Source organism: Triticum urartu, unplaced genomic scaffold, assembly GCF_056163025.1.
Source record: "Triticum urartu cultivar PI428250 unplaced genomic scaffold, HENAU_Tu73 scaffold2, whole genome shotgun sequence".
In the NCBI taxonomy this organism is placed as follows: domain Eukaryota; kingdom Viridiplantae; phylum Streptophyta; class Magnoliopsida; order Poales; family Poaceae; genus Triticum; species Triticum urartu.
The window spans coordinates 2,990,841-2,996,699 of NW_028260368.1; the positions used below are offsets into that span (position 1 = coordinate 2,990,841).

The 5,859-nt window shown below is 33.4% G+C and overlaps 2 non-coding genes across 2 annotated transcripts; one reads left to right on the top strand and one right to left on the bottom strand.

Moving 5' to 3' along the window:
- Positions 1 to 757: 757 nt before the first annotated feature.
- On the top strand, positions 758 to 844 carry TRNAS-GGA (transfer RNA serine (anticodon GGA)). Its single transcript has one exon. It is a non-coding gene; the product is annotated as a tRNA-Ser (tRNA).
- A 1,218-nt stretch (positions 845 to 2,062) lies between these two features.
- On the bottom strand, positions 2,063 to 2,135 carry TRNAT-UGU (transfer RNA threonine (anticodon UGU)). Its single transcript has one exon. It is a non-coding gene; the product is annotated as a tRNA-Thr (tRNA).
- Positions 2,136 to 5,859: the final 3,724 nt, after the last annotated feature.

The following is a 5,859-nucleotide window of genomic DNA, read 5'->3' on the forward strand; positions in this document are numbered from 1 at the left end:
GTCAAATCGCACCATCTCTATAATAAGTAAATGCCTTTTTTTCTCCTGAGGTTGTCGGAATTATTCGCAATAAAATATTGGCTACAATTGAGGAGGTCTTATCAATGAAATTTCCATTTCCACGGGATCTAGGCATAATTCCCAACCCATTCTATATAGAATTGTTTTCATTCCTTCACAAAATAACATAAAAACAAACACATTCGATTCTTATAATTATAAATAGATTGATCCATATGCTCTACTCTAAATCCATATGCTTTAAATGGATAAGAGAGATATGGATTTTCCGCTCAGCTCAAATTGTATCCTTTTCCTTCTGCTTGGACACGAAGAGATATGAAATATTTGACTAAGACTGGATTTCATTCCACTTTCCTATTTCTGAACAACAACTTATGTTATCAACTATTTCGTGTTTTCAAAGTTATTAATTGTCTCATACCCTATTTTTGATTTCGATAGTATGGTGTAGCGTATCTTATGCAAACGGAATTCTAAGGTTTCTTTATTTTATTATGCAATAAGAAGAATTCTTCCATTTTCTTTTTCTTTAGTTGCGGGAAAACCCAAATTAAAACTTTTATTTTATAAGCGAGCGCAATTTCTAGTAAAAAATCCTGTATCCTTCCACTTAGATCAAAAGGAATTTTTCCAATAGAACTATGGAACCCCCGAGTGGTTGCGGTTGTACCTGTACTGCAGGAATAAGAAAACTCGCTATTCACTCAGTTTATTTTCCATAATAAGTTATGTAGGAGAGATGGCCGAGCGGTTCAAGGCGTAGCATTGGAACTGCTATGTAGACTTTTGTTTACCGAGGGTTCGAATCCCTCTCTTTCCGTTTTTCTTAATTCATCAACGTTAAGGATCACAATGTATCAAATCAAATAACAATTTTTTCCAGCAATAATATAATATCTTATATTATCTTATTTTGATTTAATAGAAATTAGAAATTCTCTATAGCAAATTACTGTGGTATGTAAAATACACATAGAGGAAAAAAGAAAAAAGGATCCTAATCCTAGGGTTAATCAATTTTAGCTAGTTGATGGGAAAATACAAATTAATGGTAATGGTCTTAGGGCGATTTAGTTCGGGGAAAGGGGAAGGGGAAGAAAATTCTATGAACCTTTCCTTTTTTCGTTAAGTTCAAGTCTGACGAGAGTAATATTCTACAACTAACAACTCATTTATTTTGAGACCGACCCACTTCCTATCTAGGATTTTATTTACTAGTCCTTTATATTCCAACGTGTCAATCGCCAAATGCTTTGGCAATTTCCCCGGGTCCGATGAAGCAATATAATTTTGAACCAGACCTTTTGATCTTTGGTTATCTTTCGTAGTAATAATATCTCGGGGTTTGCAACGAAAACTTGGTATATTGACTATACGACCATTAACTAAAATATGTCTATGGTTGACTAATTGGCGGGCCCCAGGAATGGTTGAAGCCATACCCAATCGAAAAAGGATATTATCCAAACGCATTTCAAGTAATTGTAGTAAAACCTGGCCTGTTGACCTTTTTGCTTTTCCAGCGATATGTACATATCTAAGTAATTGTCGTTCTGTCAGACCATAATGAAAACGCAATTTCTGTTTTTCTTGAAGACGAATACGATATTGCTCCTTTTTCCCAGAATTGAATTTTTTTTTAAGATTACTTCCGGATTTAGGTGTTTTTCTAGTGAGTCCTGGTAAAGCTCCCAGACGGCGTATTTTTTTTAAACGAGGTCCTCGATAACGGGACATGAAGACTCCTTTTTTTATTTTATTGAAATTTCATTTTACACAATTAATTTCATTGTATTTACATTACAGAATACATCGAAATTAAAACTGAATTAAACTACAGGATAAACAGAGTAAAATCAACTAAAGTACCCCAAAAAATGGAATTTCATCAAAATCTTTTTTTTTTGTATATATATTATTTATTTATTGTTTTGTATCTAGCAAAATTGTAAGGTAAAAAACATAAAAGATCCTGGATTCTCCATTTAATTCGGAAAAAAAGAGATTCTTGTTCGTAGAACATCGATAGAGAAAAAAAAGCCGACTATCGGATTTGAACCGATGACCCTCGCATTACAAATGCGATGCTCTAACCTCTGAGCTAAGTGGGCTTACATAACGGAAATAGTGTAACAAATAGAAATAGGTATAGTATAGGAAATCCGTAAAATCTCAGATATTAGTTATTAATCTTAGCTATTAACTAGTTCTAAATTTGAAGTTATACTTATAAAAATAAAAAAATACTAAAACTTCTTAAAGATAAAGTTAGCTTGATATGCTTAACTATAGGATATTAAAAAATAAAATTATAGAATTTATTGGTATTTTCATTCGATCATTATAGACTTTATTATTTGTTAATAATTTGAGGATTAATATTTCACTAAGGGGAACATAGAGTCAGAGTAAATAAAATTGCTAATTCTGATTAGAAAAAAAGAATAAATATCAAGCGTTATAGTATAATTTTGAATACTATAAAAAAGTAAGACGGGAGGTGGGGGAGATAAAAACTTTTGGATATATTGATTCGGATTGAATTGCAAATACATCAAGGATAGAATCAATTCAATTCTGAATTGCAATAAGCAAGCGAGGTCTCTCAAATAGAGTCGAACTGAACTGCTAGACTACGTTGAGTGATGAACTCAATGATTCAAAAAAAAAACTAAGAGATGGATGAAATTACACAAGGAATCCTGGTCTCAAAGAAGAGGGAAATGGGGATATGGCGAAATCGGTAGACGCTACGGACTTGATTGTATTGAGCCTTGGTATGGAAACCTGCTAAGTGGTAACTTCCAAATTCAGAGAAACCCTGGAATTAAAAAAGGGCAATCCTGAGCCAAATCCGTGTTTTGAGAAAACAAGGGGTTCTCGAACTAGAATACAAAGGAAAAGGATAGGTGCAGAGACTCAATGGAAGCTGTTCTAACGAATCGAGTTAATTACGTTGTGTTGTTAGTGGAATTCCTTCTAGTTCTAAATTAGAGAAAGAGGGGTTTTATACCTTATACATTTAATAAACACGTATAGATACTGACATAGCAAACGATTAATCACAGAACTCATATTATATTCTAATTATAATATAGGTTCTTTATCTTTTTTAAAAATGAAATTAGAAATGATAATGATTATGAAATAAAAAACTCATATCATAATTTTTTTTTTTCATTATTGTGAATCCACTCCAATCGAATATTGAATAATCAAATTCTTCAATTAAAATTCAAAGTTTTCGAGATCTTTAAAAAAGTGGATTAATCGGACGAGGACAAAGAGAGAGTCCCATTCTACATGTCAATACTGACAACAATGAAATTTCTAGTAAAAGGAAAATCCGTCGACTTTATAAGTTGTGAGGGTTCAAGTCCCTCTATCCCCAAATCCTCTTTTATTCCCTAACTATACTATATTATTATTATTTATCCTCTTTTTTTTTTTCTTTTTATCAATGCACTTTTTTTTCTTTTTATCAATGCAATGGGTTTAAGATTCATTAGCTTTCTCATTCTACTCTTTCACAAAGGAATGCGAAGAGAACTCAATGGATCTTATCCTATTCATTGAATAGATTTCTTTTTTATTAGAGTATCGGCAAGAAATCTTGGTTATTCACTCTATTTTTAAGTTTTATTTAAGTAAACCATGCACAATGCATAGGACTACCCCCCCCATTTTCAAATTTAAAATTTGAAATACTTTAATTAATTTTTAGTCCTTTTAATTGACATAGATACAAATACTCTACTAGGATGATGCACAAGAAAAGGTCAGGATAGCTCAGTTGGTAGAGCAGAGGACTGAAAATCCTCGTGTCACCAGTTCAAATCTGGTTCCTGGCAGAGAAAAAAAAAAAAAAGATCCACCGAATAGGTATTGATCCAAATACCTCGAGATGGATTGTGATACATATTCATTAATAATATTTATTCATCTAAGTGGATAAATCTATAATATAAATATAGAGGCACTTCTTTTTCTTTTTAAAGAAGTTTTAAAATATATCTTTTCTTTATGATAAAGAAGGGGGTGAGATTCCCCTTTATTTTTTTGCGTTTCTTAATTTTGTATTCCGCTATTCCGACGAATATTTTTTTAGTCTTGCTTATCTTTATCTTATCTTATTTTCCTAGTTGTGCTAAGTAATGTGCGCGGTACAAAGTTCCTGGTAGAGAACTTCTTTGAGTCATCCTATTTTTCTGTTCATATGAAGGAAATTAATATGCGATTTTCAAAATAGGGGAATCCAAATGAAACCCTTTTTTTGCTCAGTCTATCTGGAATGCTTTTGTATAATTAGGAATTAATTATAAATAGGTATTCCGTTTCATCTAGGAAAAGAACCTAAAAATATTCCTTGACTTGAATAAAATCTGGAGTTGTGTTGTATAAGTGAGCATGAATTTCTTATCATTCAATGAGCATCTTGTATTTCATAAAAATTGGGGGTTATATAATCCTTACGTAAGGGCCAGCCTATCCAACTTTCAGGCATTAGGATACGTTTAAGGCGCGGATGATTATCATAAGAGATTCCCACCATATCATAAGATTCGCGTTCTTGAAAATCGGCACTTCTCCAAATCCAGAAGACAGACGGAATTCTAGGATTATCCTTTTGGGCAAAGACTTTTATGCAGACTTCTTCTGGATTATCTATACCATATTGTATTCTCGTAAGATGATACACGCTAGCTAAAGATCCACCGGGTGCTACATCATAAGCACATTGGGAGCGTAAATAATTGTAACCATATACATATAAAATGACAGCAATGGAATCCCAATCCCCTGCTTTTATTTGTAAAGTCTCTATTCCTCGGTGATCAAAGCCCAAAGATCTATGAACCACCTCATGTTTGACTAGCCAATTAGATAACCAACCCTGCTGCATTGTCTTCATCTCTCCCTCTTTGTATAAATATTTCACATTTCGGATGCAAGTTTGAAAGATTGCCCTGCTTTTTATTTTTCTACACAAAAGAGCCCCTCTCCTAATTCACTAATTTGTAGGAAGGTACTGAACTTTTGGATTTGAAAAAAGTTTCAGAAGATATATCTAATGTAGATGGTGATTGATAGAGCAATTCTTGCTCATAAGTTCCTGTATGAGTACTGCGCCTAACATAAAGCTTGTGACTGGTAGTAAAACATCTATTTTTATTTTGAGATAGAGTTTGATCCTCAACTATTTCTCGCGATATCTTCTTACGAAGTTTTGTTAGGGCATCTATAACTGCCTCCGGTTTAGGTGGGCAGCCCGGCAAGTAGACATCCACAGGAATTAACTTATCAACTCCCCGAACAGTACTATAGGAATCCGTACTGAACATTCCCCCTGTAATAGTACAGGCTCCCATAGCAATGACGTATTTTGGTTCAGGCATTTGCTCGTATAATCTCACTAAAGAGGGAGCCATTTTCATTGTTACCGTACCGGCTGTTAAAATTAGGTCTGCTTGCCTAGGACTTGATCTTGGTACCAATCCATAACGATCAAAGTCGAATCGTGAGCCTATTAATGAAGCAAATTCAATGAAACAACAACTGGTACCGTATAGAAGGGGCCATAAACTGGAGAGTCTTGACCAATTCGAAAGATCATTTGGTGTAGTTGAAATAACAGAATTGGAACTTGTTTGGTCAAGTAAGGGAAACTCAATCAAATTCATAACTGTCTCAATAGAATCTTTTCCTTCTTTTTTTTTGTCTAAATATTCAGTTAAGACCATTCCAAGGCTCCTTTTCGCCATGCATAAACTAAACCAACAACTAAGATAAGCACGAAAATCAAAGCTTCGATAAAAACGGATACACCCAATACGT